General features: G+C 37.8%; 1 protein-coding gene across 2 annotated transcripts in view; it reads left to right on the top strand.

Annotated features, from left to right (window-relative positions):
- The first annotated feature begins 249 nt into the window (after positions 1–249).
- Positions 250–22,096, top strand: part of LOC124554806 — a 185,420-nt gene continuing 163,573 nt past the window's right edge. Inside the window, exons 1-2 of one of the 2 annotated variants that reach the window (XM_047128463.1) lie at positions 250–979; positions 19,644–19,830. The gene's annotated coding sequence lies outside the window, so the exon portion shown is untranslated. The remainder of the gene's footprint in view (positions 980–19,643; positions 19,831–22,096) is intronic. The other variant, XM_047128462.1, reaches the window with a different exon arrangement.

The following is a 22,096-nucleotide window of genomic DNA, read 5'->3' as shown; positions in this document are numbered from 1 at the left end:
GTTTCGCAAGTGACTAATCTAACTACTTAAAACAGTAGGTTAGCTTCAAATCTATTGTACACCTGTCCGTAGTCTACCGGTAACATTTCCTTAAATATCGTTAATGTCATTTCTATGTTAGACCTTACGTACATAAGGATCTGACGAATAAGTCTGTTGAGATAATTTCATTCTGACTAAGCTATGAAGTAAGCAATTTCGGAGAACAGTAAGGAACTACCGACAGATAACGTACAACACGTACAAGCGGATGTCACTGAATGTGGTGGGGGAAGCAGTTGACTCAGTGTAAGGTTTGTCTTCCATTTCAGTGGAGGCTGCACAATGAATGAAAATTGCGTGTGAAACTTGATATTGTAACTCTGCACTAATTTAAAAACTCGGCTAGGAATTAAAAAAGTGATTTGAGACGAAATGTAAAAATACAGTCTATTTTTCTACATTATTACTACAGTGTGCGGTAATTATATACTTTCGAAGTGGGAAATGAACTCATTGTTTTGGTTGTACCCTGATAATGTTTGAGATATAACAGTGAATAAGACTTGCAGAAAAAAGATAGAGTGTAACTAATATGCCGGGAGGAAATCAGTACAATTTCTCGTACCGACGCCGCCGCAATGAACATCTCGTGAGAAATAACGTTCGTTTTAAACAGTAGTTGTGCATCAGACTATGTACTGTGTGTGTGTGTGTTAGTTACGCATCCCAGAATGATTTAGTGCCAAAGTGCATGTGGACATGAGCCTTTCACGAAGTAAGGCCCAAATTTTGGACGGTTTTGAAGGATCTCACAGATACGTTTTCCAGAGGTTTGTTTATGGACCTCTGAGAGACCAAATCCAGTGTTTGGCAGACGCCCACCGATGATGAATGCATTTCTTGTTGTTTAACACTAATAAATTGTTTTCCGGTGGTATGCAGAAGCAATCCGACGGCTATGTAATTGATCAGCACCAGGGATTTTTTAGCTTGTAAAGTAAGTGGAACAATTATATGAAGATAAAATCTTTTGATCTCTGAACTAGAGATGTAGCAGAGTAGTTTACAAATAATGAAACCGACTGAATGAGGTGAAATTGTTGTGTGTTTTACGTTAGTTAAAACTGCGTATAAACGCTCATACAAATTGAAGGTAAACAACACTTGACAGGATACATGTAAACAGATGAAAAAGCTGCCTATGCTGAAGACAAAGGTTTAGATGTGACCTGTGGGTGATACTAATATTTGCTGACATTTGTCTGACATAGTGTGTGCATTGTGTCTAGTATTCTACACATATTATTGAATATGTTATTTCTTTCTTGTTTCAGTAGCATCAGATAACCTATATTGTTATTAGCATTTTGAGTAACTGGAAACATTATATCATTCAATGATATTTTTATATAACTTGTACAGATAACAAATAGAAGTAGTGTATACACACATCATAGAGCACTCAAAGTATGAATCCAAGATATCTTTTTCTATGGCTCTCGTGCCTGTATGCTGTACACTAATAGATATTTGAACATTATAATCAATGTAGGCCTGAGTATAAAACACTGTGGGCATGGAAAGTTGACAAGGGCTGATTTATTTGGGAAAGAAAACTGTAATAATTGTGCACAGTTCACAGCATGCAGTTCATATTTTTCTCTTGTCCACTTGTCTCCTTCGTATTAGAAAATACAAAGAACACCCCTCTTTTCTTTCAAAAGAGGGAATGTGGAGGTATAGTCTAGGTATGAAGACTAATTCTTTCTTTATACCTTTTCCACAACACAAGAATGTATTGGTTGAGGTCCAAGCCACAGTTCGGTGGATATTGCTAATTACTATTGTAGGTAAGCTGTCATGGTGGCGGTCATGCCACACTGTACTAGTGAATGGTCCAACCAGTACAGTAGGTCTACATTGATCTTTTGAGTCTTTTGTCCGATCTAATACTCTAATAACACATGACAAAATTCTAACTTTCTGCATGGCATTTTATTTGTTGTTATTTTGGCAAATTGGCTTTGGTGTTTTTTATACTTGTTTCTGTACCAAAATTGGATTCATCATATTAGTGTGATGATTGATTTCCTGTAGTATTATGAATGCCACTTTCATTCTTTGCTTGTGGTGAATTGTTGATTAGAAAATAATATGAATTTGAGAGGATTGTAGTAGTCCACATTCTTTAAATATATGCACAAAAAAATATAGGGCTTTGAAATACACTCATAATTATAATAGTTTTATTTTGACCAGTCCACAGTTATTGTCTCAATGGTGGTTTCCTCAAAAATATTATTCTTTGGAAACAAGAGTAATATATTGACTCTATATGGTATTCTGGTACTGTAATAGGGCTCAATCTCCAGTTGGTGCTAGGATATTCTTTCTTTCACTTGCGACTTCTGCTGATACTGACATTGTTTTGTGTACTTGAATATGTCAGCTTGTAACATGGGAGAGAGTACATAGTGAATTTATAATCCCCCCCTATGATTTCCTGGGTCAGTCAGATCAAAGGTCGAAAGAAAGCAAGGGCATTCCACCTAAAGTAAGATCACGCTGATTAAATCACTGTCCCTGTGTGTGTGTGTGTGTGTGTGTGTGTGTGTGTGTGTGTGTGTGTGTGTGTGTGTGAATACTCAGAATGACTGTAAAAATTATAAATGTATGTCAAGTTATCCACCGTACAGAGGTCGAACAGTGACTTCCTTCAATTTGCCATGCTCATTCCCTTAATTACTCGTGCACTTTGTGAGCCAACAAGAATATATTATAAGGACACGAACATTTTATGATTTATAAGTCCAAGTTCCTGAAAATTATCCTTTGAGTATTACTTGTACAATCAAGTTCATATACAAGTAAATTGCATTTTACAGAGTTGTAGTAAAAATATAATTGTAGAAAATGTGAAATGTGCTGGTGTGCATGTGTCAGAATTATTTCAGGAAGGCTATCCTGACTAAATGGGACAGGCTATGGTTTAAGCTCCCATGAGACAGAAATTGCTGCAGTATGTGAAGACCATCCTACCTCGGCCCATTTTCAGTCAGTCAGTGGGTGCAAGAGGTTCCTTCTTACTTTTACTCATTATGTTCTCCAGCTTCAGTAGATCCATTTACAATAATGGTAAACTGAAGAGAACTGGTAACTTAATTGGTGGTATAGTCTAGTAAATATAACTTTACCTGTATGGAAAATAGTCTTCAGAGAAAGGGGCTCTCTGATATATTGTAGATGTTTTAATTATGCAGATATATATCCCTTGTTTGAAGTGATTGAATTTTATAACCATATTCTTCTTCCTGCCGTAAATCTTTACAAGATGAGACTTGTTGTGCACTGGTTGTGACTGTGGATTCCTATTTATGATTTAGCTGCCCCTCCTAAGATAGTTTTTCTGTGATTTCTTTAAGTAACTTCAGGCAAATGCCTAAATAGTTCTTTAAACATCACAACTTCCTCTTCCTCCCTCCAAATGGAGTAATGCATACCACTTGGTGTCTAAATTGGTAACTAATGTGAAATATGTCAAGTTACACCATGGTTTAAAGTCCACTATAAACTGATTTTTCTGTAACTAGTAATGTAAATCAGTTCATAATTCGGAAAAAAAGGTATTGGCAAACCACAGGTGGGACCATGTCTACTAAAGCACTACAGTGTTAAAACAGACATTTGGATTGAGCACTGCTTTATTTTTTAATGGAGTACAAAGTACGAAGGGACCACACCATACTGCCTGTTCGAATTTCAGAATTTGTTGTTGTCAATGTGGTGTCAGTGTCAACATCTCCTATGCAGACACATTTTATAAATCTGGTCCACAGTGATTTGCAGATGTTATCTAGGCTAAAATTAGTATTATATGCTTTTAGGTGCGTACTTGACAGAGATGACAATTTTTGAGCAGGTGTGCTTATTATTGTCCACTTACTGAATTTTATTTTCGAGAGAGAAGTAGTCTTATTCCCACAGGAGATGAGGAAAGCAGTGCTTTCTCCAAATTTCCAATGCAGTACTTGTTTGTTGTACTACTTCACTTTTTCTTCCGAATTCCTTGAACACATTTCAGTCATTTAAAAAGTCATTACGGTGTTTCAAATACAACTAATGTCATTGATGAAAATTTTGATCTCCATAGTAGAAATGTGGACACTGAAAGTCGTGAGTGGAATACAAACAGTGCATAGACTAACGATTTTCACTCACACCTCGTTCAGCTGTTTCATGTAGACAGGCCTTTAAATAAGATTTAATTGTGTAGCTAAGTTTCAAATAATATCCTTCCTGAGAATTATCTCTTCTCTTCAAGGAAGATGTTGTCATAAAGGCTTAACTGTAGGTCCAGTCGTATTTATGTGCTTGTCCACTCTTCATCTATCTTTGGTGTGTAAGTATTTTTATGTGGAAGGATAATACATCCATTAGATGTCGAGAACTTGTTTTACATTTCGTTTATGTGAGCTAAAGAAGATACAAAATTTCCCGGCAGATTAAAACTGTGTTGCAGTTTGATACTAGAACTCAGAATGTTGCAATTGTGGGCAATGATGGGCAAATCGAAGTTTGAGTCCTGCTACATCACACAGTTTGAAACTGTCAGGAAGTTTCAAAACAGCTACTGCTGCTGAGTGAAGGTTTCATTCTCCAAAAATAGGTATAATTTAGCTGCGGATATTCAGGGACAAAATAAATATGTGGCCCGCAATGAAATGAACTCTCTTGCTAATGCTGTCACACCATATATTTTACGTCTTTATCCATTGTGAATGTTTGGTATAAAAATTAGTTTTTGGGGCTTGTCTTTCATTGTATCTATTGAAAACAAATCCACATATGTATGTAATTAGATTACTGCTGCATTTTCCCCACATTTTCCATTTTATTTGCATACCAGATGTCCCAAAAATATGTAACTGATACCATACCTGTAATTTTAATGTTACAAACACACTGTGCGATAATAAAACCTGTGTCACTGCAGATACGACTTGAACAATTTCTTAAATTGTCAAGGTTGGAAATACTGCTTCAGTTGTAAGATTATTTTCTCGCTGATGGTACACCGTGTCCTCTACTTGTCCATTGCGACACTTGCAGTCACAGCACAAAGTTATCGCACTTGACAATGGGCGCGTTAGAGCTTGAAACTGGTCTTGGTTTAAGCTTTGTAAAATAAAAAGATCAATACATTTGGAGTGGTATTTTAAAGCTCTGCTATAATTCTCAGTTGCGGATATTCCTCCAGTGGGATTGTTTGTTCTTAAATAGTGCTTTTGTATATCTTGTTCATACTTTGAAAGAGGTTGCTATAAATTTTTGGTCATTTTTAGTGTGCATTTTTAGCACAAACTAGTATCTTTGCATGATTATGGTGGGATAGTAGTATCACTTTCCTTTAGGAGTGTATCGTTTTTTTTCTGTTACATTGCTGTTAAAAACTGCAGTGTCTAGCTAATGTAAATGCATGTTAGAGAAAGAATATTGAAAGCTTTGAAATTTATTTCAATTCAGCATTCTTAAATTCTTGCTGTAGATATTGAATATAGTGAGTAGAGCCATGGATGTCCACAGAAATTTATGTAAAAGGGGGCAAGGTCCTAAAAATTGCAGTTTATTATAGAAATAGCAATCTGCCATGGCTTCATCATGAGTAGCACCAGGTATATATGACCAAATGACTTGTCTGGTCTAACTGTATTAAATTAAATACTTGAACCGTCCATTTGAATCAGTCTGTTTATTTGTGAGAATGTATCAAAATCTCTAAAGTAGTTCCTGAGATTAGCCTTGATGTACAGACAGAGAATGTGGCAGTAGGCAGGTGCCTTGAATTTAGTGATAGGCCTATTTATGGACTAATTTTTTGAGTTTCACACCATATCTCACACTAAGAACTAAGTCTGTTGAGAAGTACAAAACATGTTGGGTTTCATTCAATTGACAGTTATCCAGTCACTATTGTTTTTTGAAGATAAAATACCCTGATAGCTGAATTTATGCATTCTTAGCCTGTGTATTCTAGGTGACAAGCTTCAGCTTATCTCACTGGGTATGTCATACAATTTTATGTGCAGACACTCCAAGATGAAAGAAATATCAATATTATGACTGCATACACCATTTTACATTCAGTCAGGGCCTGATTACAATGAACATAAATTAAATTTACAATGAGAAATCACATTCTAATGGTGCATTAAGTGTCTTTGAAACATATTTATTACATATTTCCTGCTCTAATGTGACAGCTGAAATTAAGTTACATTGAACTCATATGTAAGTGCATTTCTGTGTAAGATACACTTCAAACATTTTTAATGATTTTTAATTCCTATGATTTCTTTAATTTAGTTAGATAGCTTATTAAAAAAACCGCATGCCCCTTCTTCCTCTGGAGCATTCATTGTCAGGAGTTTCACTGTCTTGTGTAATAATTTTCCTTCCCTTTTATTATGTAGTTTTATTAAGAAGGTTTCGTTCTCTCTCTCTCTCACACACACACACACACACACACACACACACACACACGGGGGGGGGGGGGGGGGGGGGGTAGGAGGTGGGAGGATAAAACTGTCATTGTATTGTATACAGGACTATCTGAGCAGTATAGCTACACAATGTACTCTCTTATGTAACAATTGAACAGAACAGATGTGGAAATATAACAAATTTTCCTGAGAACTTACTCTTCCACACAATTTGTCATTTTTTGGCTCAGGAAGATCTGCGTGCTTATCATTTTACATAGAGCATCTACAGGCTCTCCCCACCCCCTCCCCCACCTACCCATATGTCAGATACTTATCGATAATAGTTCCCAAAATTGCTGCATGCTACATTAACTGCCTCTCCATTTATTTCAGTTTTTTTTTTTCTCTGTTCAGTTTGAAACATTGTGTATATTTTTTTAGGTTGATTATAAAATATTGTTTTGTCATTGATTCTTATTTGCTTTTCCAATATTCAGGACTGCTATCTTTTCAAGCTCCTCCTCTGTTTGTGTAGAACAGCTAAATTATATTTTCATCGGCATACATTGTAAGTTTCTTATTTATATTGTGTGGAAAATTGTTGCAGTATATATTTCACAGTCCTTTCCAAGGCCTGTTCTAGTTTTGAAAACAGAAATCGTAATCCACTACTGGCTCGCTTAGCCTATCGTAGCTTCACCAGAGCCCTGTTAGCCGTCACTTTTCACGGTTCCTGTAGGACCTTCACAGCTATCGTAGCGGTCCCGAGGCACACACAGTCCCCACTGTACCTCATTCCTACAGGCAATCCCCTACTTCGTATGGGATGAAATTTAGTATAAGTAAGAGTGAAATGATTATCACAACAAGAATGAAGAAGAGAGGAAAAACTGGAATAACAGTTGGTGGGGAATGATTGAGGAGAGTTTCAAGTACCTAGGAAACCTGATACAGGAAGATGGAAAAAATGACAGAGAAATAAATGAGCAGGGGAGAAAAGCAGAAGCATTTCGGAAGAGTGTCAGAAGCCTGATATGGAGTCATCTGAAACCTAGGGTATGAAAGGAAGAGAGAAAAGCAAAGTACAAGCTAGTGAGATGAAATTCTTGAGGAACAGTATTGCAGTGACAAAGATAGACAGGTTAAGAAAGGAGAGGATCAGAGAGTTAATGAAGGTGGAACCATCACAGGAGGAGATAGAGAAATGAAGGTTGAGATGGTATGGGCATTTTAAGAGAATGGGGGAGAAGAGGATACCCAGGAGAATACACAAGATGAAACTGGAAAGAAAGAGACCAAGAGGAAGACTAAGAGACAGATGGCTGGAGGAATGCGTCCAGAAGAAAGGACAAGACTGGACCAAAGTGAAGACAGAAGACACGGAGAGGCTTATGTTCCAAACAGAGGCTGGAAACTATCCAAAACTGTCCTACATGATGATATTTCACAGTGAAGTAATATTGATGGAGAAACACTATTTAGGAACATATATTTTACTATGTGTAATGTGTCCCCAGCACTATACAAAGGCATATTAGACAAAGGTGTATAGCACAGAGCATCTAGCATACATATTTAAGAATACATATAACGAGCAAAGAGATCTGTACACATAAACTCACTATTGATATAACAAATATTTTGTTCACCAAATCCCAAAACCTGCCCTTGAAAGTATTTTTATGTGCTCACAATAATACTGAATACACCACCACCTCAAACCACTATGCATGGAATGTTATGTTGTTAAACCATACAGTTTTACCGATTTCTGGAATATGTCTTTACCGAGAGGCTTGGTCAATAAATCAGAAAGCATTTCCTCTGTACACAAATAGAGTATTGTAATCTTCAACTTTTATAGTCTTGTCTTCCTCAGTTGCGTGTAATATTACGGTATATTAATAATTTTTACTTATTGACCGTCTGACAGCAACTGAATAAAACACAATTTTAGTGCCATACGCATTTCGCCTTTATTTTCTGCAAGGCATCATCAGTGGCAGGTTGCGTGGACAATTTCCTACATATTACGCTCCTGTTACATTTTTAGTGTTGTTCTTCTTCTTATGAACGCCAATTTGCGGTTTTTTTCGCCATTCCACAACACTATGCACAGAACGCTTTTTTTAAAGCAATGTTTTGGTTTCTGTTGACGACTGTCAAAAATTTTGACAGTCGTCAACAGAAACCAAAACATTGCTTTAAAAAAAGCGTTCTGTGCATAGTGTTGTGGAATGGCGAAAAAAAACGCAAATTGGCGTTCATAAGAAGATGAACAACACTAAAAATGCAACAGGAGCATAATATGTAGGAAATTGTCCACGCAACCTGCCACTGATGATGCCTTGCAGAAAATAAAGGCGAAATGCGTATGGCACTAAAATTGTGTTTTATTCAGTTGCTGTCAGATGGTCCATAAGTAAAAATTATTAATATACTGTAAGAGTATTGTAATATTTGTCTGTTTGTGTGGTACCTAATAAAATGTTGCCTAATATAAATGTGCTTGGACCACACACCTGTTGTTTGGTTTTGACCTAACTTGATTGCTCCCGTTTTGTCACAAAACGTGTTGGTTGGCTCAATAATTACATGTGGCTCAATATCACCTATTAAGAGCCCTTACCATAGCACTTCTTGTACGGTGAAAGACAATGCCGTATATTCAGCCTAAACAGTACTCAAGTCACTATTCTGTGTTTCTTGCAAGACCAGGATATTAATCATCCTGTCAACTTGGAACAGCTACCTGCAATAGAATGTCTGTTATACAGCTCATTTCCCCAGTCTGCGTCACTGTAACATTACAGATTCCAGTTTCCTGTCTTGTAGTACCTTAATTTGTTGTCAACAGTTCCTTTTAAATTTCTAGATATTCTTTTAACTATATCTACATCTACATATATACCCCGCTAGCCACCAAGTGGTGTGTGGCGGAGGGCACAATTCACGTCACTGTCGTATTTCCCACCCCCACCCCCCCACCTCCCACCCTCTGTTCCACTCGCGGATCGCACGAGTGAAAAACGATTGTCTGAATGCCTCAGTACGAGCTCTAATTTCTCTTATCTTTGAATGGTGATCATTGCGCGATTTCAAAGTTGGTGGTAATTATATATGCTCTACATCCTCGGCGAAGATCAGATTTTGGAATTTAGGGAGCAGCCCCTTCTGATTAGCACATCGTCTATCTGCAAGTGTGTCCCACTTCAAACTTTCTATCAGATTTGCAACACTCTCGCGATGGCTAAATGTACCAGTCACGAATCTTGCCGATCTTCTTTGGAACTTCTCAATCTCTTGAATCAGACCCAACTAGTAAGGGTCCCATAGAGATGAACAGTACTCTAAGACTGGACGAACTAATGTATTGTAAGCAATTTCCTTTGTTGAAGGACTGCATCGCTTCAGGATTCTATCTATAAACCGCAATCTAGAGCTCGTCTTGCCCGTTACTTATGTAATCTGATCATTCCATTTGAGATCATTTCGAATAGTCACACCCAGATACTTGACAGATGTTACCGCTTCCAAAGACTTTGCATTTATTTTGTACTTGTACATTAATGGGGATTTTCGTCTTGTTACACGCACTAGGTTACACTTACTAATATTAAGAGATAACTGCCAGTCATTACACCACGCATTTATTTTCTGCAAATCCTCATTGATTCGTTCACAACTTTCATGTGATACTACTTTCATGTGATACTACTTTCCTGTAGACTAAAGCATCATCGGGAAACAGTCTAATGCCACTGTCAATACCATCAACCAGATCATTTATGTAAATCGTAAAAATCAGCAAACCTATTACGCTGCCCTGGGGCACACATGAAGTTACGCTTGTTTCTGTTGAAGTCACCCCATTCAGGATGACATACTGCTCTCTCTCTGTCTGTCAGAAAACTTTCTGTCCAACCGCATATGTCATTGTATAGACCATAAGTGCGCACTTTTTGGAGCAAGTGACAGTGCGGAACCGAGTTGAACGCCTTTCAGAAGTCGAGAAATAAGGCATCAACCTGGGAGCCGGTATCTAGAGCCTGTTGTATATCATGCACAAAGAGGGCCAGCTGTGTCTCGCATGACTGCTGTTTCCTAAAACCGTGCTGGTTTCTGCAGATGAGCGTCTCAGAGTCTAGAAAGGTCATTATGTCTGAACACAAAATATGTTCCATGATTCTACAACAAATTGATGTCAGTGAAATTGCCCGGTAATTATGTGCATCGATTTTCTCCCCTTTTTATAGATTGGTATGACCTGGGACCTCTTCCAGCCCCGTAGAACTTTCCGCTGTTCCAATGATCTCTGATAGAAGATGGATAAGAATGGTGCTATATTTGTAGCGTGGCCTTCCTGGCGTATAAGGATCTTAACTGTTTTACAATTCCAGATACACTAAACACTATGTCAGCCATCCTTGCATTTGTTCAATAAATGAAAGGGGTAATGGTGTGCAGTCCTCTACCGTAAATGAGTTTTTAAAAGCTAGGTTTAGAATTTCTGCCTTCTGTTTATCATCATCCATTACATTACCCGTACTGTCAGCAAGACAAGGTGTTGAATTATTTGTAGTGTTCATAGATTTTACCTACGACCAAAATTTTTTGGGGTTATTTTTAGAATCTGCAGATAAAATATTGCTTTCAAATGCATTAAAAGAATCTCCCATTGACCTTTTGACAGCTGCTTTCATTTCGCATAATTTCTGTTTGTCAGCGGGTCAGTGACTACGTTTTGAACAACTGTGCAAAATTCTGTGCTTTCTCAGCAACTTCCTAATATGTTTGTTGTACCAAGTTGGATCCTTTCCTTTCCCTGTATTTTTGCAAGGCACATACTTCTCTAGCACGTGGTGGACAATACCTTTAAATTCCGACCAAAGATGCTCAATATCTTTGTGTCCCGCGGTGAATGCTTGGAGCTGACTATGAAGATATTCATTAATGACACTTTTATTTACTTTCCCAAACAAGAAAACTCTGTGATGTTTCTTTGGTTTTTTGTGCAACTTCCACTGACATAGAAGCCACAACGACATTATGGTTGCTAATACCTTCTTCTAGATTAACTTCCTCATTAAGATCAGGTCTGTTTGTTGCGAAGATATCTAATATGTTCCCATCTCGAGTTGGTTTTCTAACCAATTGCTCAAGGTTGTATGTTGAGAGCACTTCTAGAAAAACTTCACACGAATCTTTGCTTCTGCCCCCTGTGATAAGAGTGTAATTCTCCCAATCAGTGTATGCCAGATTAAAGTCTCCACCTATAACTGATGGCTAATTTGAATATTTATTTCCTATGTCCTCAAGACTTTCCCTGAAATGTTCTGCGACGTTTGTTGCAGATCCTGGTGGTCTATAAAAACATCCTAATACAAAGGTCAGCTTTATCCAGACTATTTCACAGTCCGACCCAGTATTGATCTCAACTGCATTTAAACAGCTTTTATCTGCAATGAACACACCACCTCCCATAGCATCAGTCCTATCCTTCCTAAACATTGTCCAATCCGAGTTCAAAATTTCACTGCTATTTATGTCTGGTTTCAACCAGATTTTGGTACCTAATGCAATATTGGCATTCCTACTGTTTATTTCAGAGAGTAACTCGGGGACCTCGCTACAGACTCTTAGACAATTTACTAACATTAGATGTAGCATATTTAAATCCTTTGGAATGACTTGTTTAGATGAACTAACAATTTTTACAGTTGGCACACCCACATCAGTGACATGAACTGGTAACTTTTCAGGCCAATGGTGTGTCTCCCATGGGGAGGAACCTAATCTGAAAAAAACCCATGTGCACGCCACAAGTACTGTGCTACCCATATAGCTGCTTCCTGTGTGTAGTGCACCCCTGATCTATCGAGAGATGTCCTACAACCCTCCACTCCATAGCGTAGGTTGAGGAATCTACAACCATTTTCGTCACAGAGTCGATGTTGCCTCTGGTTTAGATTCTCCACTCGACTCCAAAACAGAGGACCCTGATCCACACAGGGTACAGTGCTGCAAATCGTCAGCTTGGCTTCCACTCCTCGAGAGATGGAGGCCACCTTTGCCAATTTAGCCAGCTGTCGAAAGCACCCAAGGATTTCCTTGGAATCCCAACAAAAGGCATTGTTGGTGCTGACACGTGCCAACAATCTGCAGCTGGCTGCACCCTGCATGCTCAATAGCTGTCGGAAGAGCCTCTTCCACATCCTGGAAAGGCCCCCTGGCAAGCACACCGAGTGAACATTGGAATTTTTCCTCACCCTAGCCGCCTAACATTGGAGCCCCCAGTAACTAGCAAACCCCTGCCCCCGCATGCTTGTCCAGACGTTGCCGAAGGAGCGGCCACTATCCTGGCAGAAGGCGCATTCTGATCCAGCAAAGCCCCCCCCCCCCCGCAGCATCAGATATCACACTAAATCTATTAGCAAAGTGCATGGGATTTGGCAGTAGCCTGCGTCCCCCATGCAGCCTTTGCCTTGAGGCTCGAGACCTCGACACAGTCCGCCACCCACAGTGAGGTGAGAGTGGGCCGGCTGGCTCAGTCGCACCTGATGTTGGCTCAGTGACAGAGAGCGGTGACATCCCCCCCTGCACATCTAGTACAGCAGAGGCTGCCCCAGGCACCCCATCCCCACCACACCTCAAGGTGGCACTCAGGAGCTTGTTGACTGTGGTCAACAAAGCTTCCAGCTGCGTTTGGACTGTGGCCAACTCCTCCTGTATCCGCACACAACAGACACAGTCCCTATTCATCTAGCTAATAACTGATTTACTATAAGAAACGTAAGGAGACCTACTGCCACACAAGGTTTACAGTTACACTCTAGTTGGCAGAAAGGACACTCAATAATGAAAATAAAAATTCATGGCAGAAGCTAGATCTGGTGCTTATTTTCCTGCTAGGGCCTATCTAGTGAATACTAAAGAATAAGACAGTGACCTACAGTAAACTGCTATGGGCTATCTAGTGAATATTATTAACAAATTGAAGAGTAACCTATGGTAAGCTACACCTACTGATTATCCCTTGTATTTATAATGTAAAGAAGCATTTACATACACACAGAAATGACCTAATAAAATTATAAAACTGCTACCTTAAATGTACTGAGTCTAAATGACACTAATAAACGTAAATATTGAGTATTGTACACTGACAGAGGCAGGTACAAACCAAAACCTTTAGCTAACAATAAGAGCTCAGAATGTAAAGCACAAATACGAACTCTACTTTATAGGAACCAATGGGTTTACAGTACACGATCACTAAAGCCCACAACAAGCTAAGGAACTTAAGCAGATGGCGGGGTGAGTTTTAGCTTTCTGCTAACTAAACTGTATGTAAGAAGGGCTCAGAAGTTGTATTGTAACACTGATTTACTCAGATATTGTAGTGTAACACTAATTTACGATGTATTTTACGTGTGCTTAACTGTTAATAGTTGCAGGTTGCACTAGTCAAACGTATAGAAGTGAAGTTAGAATTCACTGTCAGTATCATTTTTCCGAATAAACCGCAACCCAGTGTTTAATTTTTGGGTCTTTACAAAAACTACTTAGAGTATTATTATCAAAGGCAATATCTTGCCTCAAAAGTTTGAGCTAAATATAAAAGACTTTCCACTGCCTCCAAATAAGTTACTTTATTTTTACACATTTCATCTTCTTCTGCCACTAACAACTCCACACCATGTTCCATAGGTGTGGAAACTGGCTTGCAATTATTCGTGCCAAATTCTTCTAGTATTCCCTTCCTGTACATAGATTGGTCAATTAACAAGTCTTCTCCCTTGTCACTTCTTATGATCTTCATACCAAGATACTGTTTCACTTCACCTAAAGCATGCATATCAAATTCAGATTAAAGTTGTTTCTTGAAACTATTCTTTGAACTATTGTCAACCCATATAGCCAAAATTATAGTTTCTTTGCCATTCCTTCTGTGATATATACCAGGATGTTTTATCATAAGCATCGATTCCAACAGTATCCACTCTGTTTAAGACCATACATACTCCTTTTCGGATGTCAGTTCTTATTCTTTTCTTTAGGAGTTTTCTCGGCTTCCTCTGGCAGAATCACAGAAATGTCTTCCTACAATTCTCCATCGAGCTATGTGGTCTTTTCTTCCATATGGCAGATTAATAAATTTTCTTTTACAGCAAGGAGCAGGAGATAGTTTAAGTAACGTATTTCACTGGAGGTGAGAATGTTCGTGTATAGTCTATGTTCTCTGTGTCATAGCAGCCTTTAACTATGAAATGAGCTATAAAATTTTGTTTTGAATCTTCCAGGTTTTCAATACTAAAGACCCATCTCACTCGTACAGGTTGCTTTCCTTGTGGTGCGGCAACCCATTCATAAGTATCAGTCGTGGAAAAAGACTGTAATTCCTTTTCTATACCTTTCTTCCAATTATCTACATTCGAGCAGGTCAAGGCTGCTTCAGCTATAAGAGGGTCATTGTTAACATTTGAGGAGCCACATAAATCTCCTAATCTGGATACAGCTTAGGTTTTATTGTATGTGATGAACGGCTTAAATTTACATCCTCGCTGCAGGTGTTTCCTGGATCTCATTATCCATTTCATCTTCAATAAACGTATCTGGTTGTTCCTGAACAACTTCTTCAGGTCCTTTAGTTTCTAAATTTACTGGTGACTTTGCATATTCTTGGACATCATCTTCGTGATTAATAGCTACAAATACTTTTTCACCATTTGTTTTGTTTTCACCAGATTCTAAGAATATTACATCTCTATTAGTTCGTACCTTTTGGTTTTAGGATTTATTAATCTGTAACCCTTGGAATGTTCACAGTATCCAATAAAAATAGATTTTTCAGATTTAGAATACCATTTTCTTCTAAGTTGTTTAGGAACTTGTACCGAGGCCTTACACCAAAAATTCTTAGATGATCAAGATCAGGTTTCTTTCCAGTCCAGACTTCATATGGAGTCTTGTTTGGTACAGCTTTAGTATGTGATCCGTTATTGTAGATACACTGCAGTTGGTACTGCTACTGCCCAGTAACATTTTGGTAATCCTGCATCCTTTAACATGCTTGCTGTTTTCTCTACAGTCATTCTGTTAGCCTGTTCTGCTTCTGCATTTGAGCAGAACTATAGCGAATTGTAGTTTGATGTCAGATTACTAATTCACTTAATTATTGCTTAAACTGTTTTTCGACATATTTGGTACCGTTGTCTGATTTGATAACTTTTATCTTGTCATCTGTCTGTCTTTCAACTGGCACGAAAACTGGAAAATATTTAACTCACTTTGTCATTGGTTCCAAGGAAATAAACATGGATGTATCTTGAAAAATCATCAATCAAGGTATGAAATAACAACTGCCTCCTATGGAATCTTCTTCCATAAGCCCACAAAGGTCTGTGTGCATCAGCTGCAGAAGCTTAGTAAATCTATTTTTACTTGTTTTAAATGATAATCTGGCTTGCTTTCCTTTATGATGCCATAAAAAAAATTTTGCGGTATGTACTGGGTAACTATTTCCAACTGGAAAACATCTAATTTTTAAAAATGCCTTTCTTTACTTTCTGTGGCTACCATCCTGCCACTCCAATCAACTATTTCTTCACCATTAAAATCAAAAATTACCTGGTTGCCCTTATTCACTGTACCACTCACTGAAAGCAAATTTGTAGCAACGTTCTTCATTTAATGTACATTATGTGTTGTAATATCTTGTGATTATCCTTTAACATTTAAATTGAAGTTTATCTTTCCAACCAGTTCACATTTGTATTTGAGGACCATCCACTGTTTAAACTTCAATGTTTATTTTTGAAGAAACATCATACAAAACTGATTGGTCTTTGGTAATACGCATAGAAGCTCCAGAATCCAGGAACCAATTTGTACTCTTGCTTTCAGTTTTGCCATAAGAATAACATGCGGTAAGTGCCTTTACCTTTATTGTCTGGATTGCTTGTCTTCCTTTCTGGACCTTTTGAAACTTGACTTTTTTCTTGTGTAGTTTTTTTTTTTCCCCCCCATGCACTGTGGTGCAAAAGTCCCATTCTTTGGCATTTATAACGTGAAACACATTTCTTCTTTTTGTATTTTGAATATAAAGCTGTTTCCCTATCCTGGATAGAGTATTCTTGTACATTCTTGCTTTTGCACAATCACCTGTAATTGGTATCCCTGAACTCTCGAAGCCCATTATCTCGGGGGAGTACTTATTTGGTAGTTCCACTAGTAACAAGGTACTAATTCATTCTTCAGCAGTGCTGAATCTGATAATTCTTAGACATTTCAAAGTGGATATGATTTCGTTTACATATTCATCACCATTTTTACGTTCATCTAAAAGCTTGATGATAAGCTTTAGCAACCCACTTTCCTAGTTTAACCCCTGTCTTCAAAAGCTCGTCCTAGATTGTCCCATGCTTCCTTGCTGTGCTGACCTTTTCTATATAAACATAGTTTACAGGATCAATTAGAGGAATTAATTTGGATTTTTCTTCATGATCTTTGTTTTGAAAATCTGAATCCATGGACTTTAAGGTTTCATCAATGACATCCCAAAGGTCATCCAACTGTAGATAAGCTCCTACTGCAAACTTCCAAGTTGTGTTATTCGTTCGATCCATGAGCATCTCAGTCTGTGGCATTTGCTAGTCAAACTTATTTAATTCAGTCTTCCTAGGCCCATAATGTGTTGGACTATATATTTGCACAGAGAAATAATGTTGACGGAGAAACACTATTTAGGGACATATATTTTAAAAATTTTAATGTGTTCCCAGCACTACACAAAGCCACATAACACAGAACATATACCGTAGAACATGTAGCATAGGCATTTGAGAATACATGTAACAAGCAAAGAGATCTGTACACAAAAACTCACTGCTGACGTAACAAACATTTTGTCCAACAAATCCCAACAGAAATAATTTACATAGAGAATAAATAATATTGGTCAGAACATTGAGGCACACTGTGTTTGTCAATTTTTGCTCAGCTCTGTAATTGATTATTTCTGTGTGCTGTTTCGTATTCATCATGTATAAATTTGTTATGTAATAGCATTTCCCTCAAACCCAATGCTGATACAACTCCATTAGTTTGAAATGATTCTAGCAGATTTCATTGGTGTATACTAACTTCATCGTATTGTATAATTAATATGAATATTAATGCCACATTTTGATTCAGTGATCCCTCCTCTTATTATGCGATGCATTTGGGTCAAAAGGGGTATAGATGTAAATACCTACAGAGTAGTATGACTATTTTTTTTTGTCTTGCAAAACTGAATGGAGACTCAGGAAGTCATCATGGGTATCATTCATCCACTGAAAAATTGTAACCTAATTTTGTAATTGCATTGTACAACAAGAAGAGGGTTTGCTAGAGGGAATTGGGGATGGAAGCCAAGCAGCTGTACTGCAGTCATGTTCATGATATGCTAGGATTTTTTGGCAGTATACGGGTGCCAAGGTCTACCTTCTCTGCACCTTAATAAGAGCTTTGAGATGGAGCGATAAAGTGAAGATTTGGGTCTCACTTTTGGCTCTACTCTGTACAGATTTCCGTACACTTTATATGCAGGATAGTGCCAAGGAAATGGCATAATATCTCATGAACTGCATGACAAAACACAAATCCAGTTTATGCAGTAATTATTACAGCCACAGCAGTATTTCCCACTGGCTTTTCAATGCAAAATCTACTGTTTAATAGACTCACAAACAGTCATTGGTGGCAGTGTGTGAGAATATTGTAATAAATAAAAATGTATACACTCCAGATTCCAGTAGGGGGTCAAGCAGCCCACTTGCACCTCCTCTCCCCCCATAACCTTACAAGTTGCCAACAAGTACAGCTGAGAGGTTTGTTTTTTTTCCAAATTAATGTAGGGTTTAAAAACTCATAAGCTCATAGGAGGTATTTCCATGTTAAGTGCGGCTGTCATTTTGCTGAGTGAGACCGACCATGTAATAAAATTCGCCAACACGGGAGTTCTGGCTGTAGAGAAGCACTATCACACCTGTTTGTTCAGAGATGCTGTAGAAATACAAAAACACAGGAATAGCTTCAACAAGAAAGAAGAAAGCCTTAAGGTAAATGGATCCTGGCTTCCCGTACTGCAGCGAACGACCATCACAGATAGCAAGAGGAAAACCGCTCTGGAAATGACCATGGAGAAGCCCTCGGACGTTGGTGTGCCAGGTACATATAGTCAGTGGCTGTGAGCTTAGCTCCAGTTTATCACCGACAATATAGGGGGAAGCTTTGACAATGCCAGCCCCTCGTACTGGCGAAACGTCAGTAAAATCATCAGACAAACGTCAGCCAAAGAATCCTAGACAGCCGCTAATAGGCAGTTTGAAATTAATTATATTCAAACTGAGAACGTGTTCAAAAATTCTGGAGCAAATCGATGTTAAGGATATTCATCTCTAATTATGTGTATTTTACCCTTGTTATATATAATAGTTGCCGCACGCTAAATAAGTAAATATATATACAGGAGTGACTTGTGCTTACTTCCTATTGCTTGGGATTTTGCACTGGTCGAGAGATTCATGATAAATAAAAGCTATTATGGTGATAATTGCGGAATTTTGTTTGGAAAGTGCTTAAGCAGTTATTTGCAGAACTGTTCATTTGGTGTAAGGCATCATTTATTGGCCATTGGGGTATCTCTCCTTCCTTCTCCCCTGAATGTTTATATCATTGACAGATGTGACAATTTTGTTAACATCTACATTTGAAATCAAATCATTAGTGCAAAAGGAGGAAATAGTAAATGTCTAAGTTACTGAGCATGAAGACCTTGTCATATCATGAATGAATTTCAGTGGCTTGTTTGAGCTTATTATCTATGTACTCCAACCTGAACAATTACTTTTATTTTTAAGAAACAACATTGAACTTGTTTTAGCAAGTGTTATTTCATTATTAATTAAGCCCTTTTAATGCATATTCTACTTACAATAGTGTGATATAATATATGATTCACTAGTATTGACTGTTCTCTGATGAGAATAACTTGATAGGCCTACAATGAGCTGTTAAAGCTGTGCCTCATGCTACTTTCAGTCTTCAGAGAAGAAAATGAAATATCACAGTTTAAGTAAAATTTATGTAGCCTGAAATTATTATGGATTAGATTACATGTACTTTTCGTTCCAGTTGATCCATAGTGAGGAGATCCTCCAGAATGTAGAACGTGTCAGAAGAACAAGAATACACAATATATATTTCCAATGAAAAACACATACAAGTATGCTAATGAGCCTTCCAAAGATCCCAAGTGGAATGATCGTCATGGATGTAGAATGAGTTGAAAAAAAAATTTAAACATATTTTTGTGTATGAGGTAATGGACATGAAAAGAAGAATAATTTTACAACACCTAATTACGGTGATCTCATTACTGCACTGAATGTGTACAGAAGTCAGATTGTTCTAATATTTGCATTGTTTTATATTATTAATAATATGTGCTTGCACACACACACACACACACACACGCACACACACACACGCACACACACACACACACACACACACAAAAATTAGTTGTTTGTACTGAGTAATTCATCAGAGGAGTAGGAAGAGTTGGCCACCAATAAGCCCTTTATGCTCCTCTTAAACTGAACTTTATTGATAGTTAAACTATTATGGCTGCTAACAAGCCATTGAAAATGTGTATTCCTGAATAGTGATCACCTTTCTGGACCATTACTCACATTTATAGAACTGATTCCATTAATTGAGCTGTTGGTTTAAGGAATAAATACATTGGGAAGCAGTGGTTAACCTCCCTAGCTCCCTAAACAGGCCTCTGCATGATGTTCTGGAGTTCACACCACAAATAATAATTATTACATGTTTTTGTACCCAGAAAACTTAAGCTTGGCTTACGAGTAACCCCCTCCCCCCTCCCCCCCCCCCCCCCCCAAAAAAAAACACCCTCATATGACATTACGGAATGGAAGTAAGCACAGTATGTCAGCTTTTTTATTCTTATGTCCCCCATGCCTGACAACATTTGTTCTGTAGTGTGCTCCTCCCAGTTGAATTTGTCGTCAAGCTGTAATCCCAAGAATTTAACATTGTCCACTTCTTCAATCTCTCTGTCATCATATTTTGGGCGCATACTGGTGGGGAAACCTCTTCCAATTCTGATTTGCGTTAAGTGTGGGGTTTTTTTTTTTTTTTTTTCTTTCAAATTTTAGTGACACACAGTTGGCTAGGGACCATTTATTAATGTCCATGAAAATTCCATTAACTGATCTTTCTAAGACTCCACTTCATTTACTATTTATTGCAATGTTTGTAGCATCTGCAAACAAAGCGAACTTGGCATCCGGTAATGTTGCTGATGAAAGGTTACTGAGATACACAGGAAAAAGTAGTGACTCTCAAGATGGAACCTGTGGGATGGCACATTTAATTAGTTCCCAGTTGGTTGATGCATGGTAGCTTCATTTATGTCTCTTACCTTATGACACCTTTTGTTTTCTGTCAGGCATATAGGAATTGAACCCTTTTGCAACATCTCCAGTTACACTGTAATACTCTAATTTACTGAAAAGGATATTGTGATTTACTCAGTCATGTGCATTTGACAGATCACAAAGCACACCAGTAGCCTGTAGTTTATTGTATAATGAATTAAGAACATTTTCACTGTATGTTTAGATAACCTTCTCAGTATCAGAACTATTTAGAAATCCAAACTGAGACTTGGACAATTTATTATTTGGGTTAGATAGAGCAGCAATCAGCCGTGGAATTAAGTTGCTTTAATATGACATTTATAGTCACAACGCAGATCAGATTTTGACCTGTGTCAGCTCATTATCAATGCAGTGCGGAATTGTTGCAGTTGTTCATGCTCAAGTGAATGCTTACACAGTTCAACCCCATGGAGGGCAACCTCATGAATATATTATTTGTTGGCAGGTGGTTAAGAAGCTGACTGTATATTACCTTTTCGAAAAGTTTTGAGAATTCTGGAAAATGTGAAATTGGACAGAAATTTGACACCATTCATTTATCTCCTTTCTTGAACAAAGGCAAAATTCCATCATCTTTCAACCACTCAGGAAATGTCCCACTGATAAACAGCTGGTTAAACAGATAGCTTAATATGTTACCAAACTCAGAAGCACACTCTTTAATAAACTTCGTTGATATTTTATCGTGGCCACTAGAATTTTTTTAATATTAAATTTTTTATGATGGGCATTACTTCTGCTTGGGTAGTGAGGGTCATATTTATGTTAGTCAAGTTATGTGTACTGTATGGTCTGAGGTCCTCCATTACACCATCTACTGAACCTGACAACACCATTTTTTCAGTAACAGTTATGAAATGTTTGTTAAAAGTTTTGCAGCATTGCACACATCCGTTACAAATCTATCATTTACTCTTTGATGCTATTTGCCCCTTTTCATGTCTGGTTCCACCAATCGCCTCCTTCACTATATGCCATATTGTCATTATTTTGTTATCCAATATGATTATCTTTTTCTTGTAATGCATTTGTTTTGATGTCCATATTAATATCTTAAATATTTTGCAGTATGTCTTGTAATGTGCTATAGCATCAACATCAGAGCTGTTTCTGACTGAC

This window comes from Schistocerca americana, chromosome X (assembly GCF_021461395.2).
Source record: "Schistocerca americana isolate TAMUIC-IGC-003095 chromosome X, iqSchAmer2.1, whole genome shotgun sequence".
NCBI lineage: Eukaryota > Metazoa > Arthropoda > Insecta > Orthoptera > Acrididae > Schistocerca > Schistocerca americana.
Note: the sequence above shows the minus strand (reverse complement) of the source record. Positions and strands in the feature narration are given on the sequence as shown.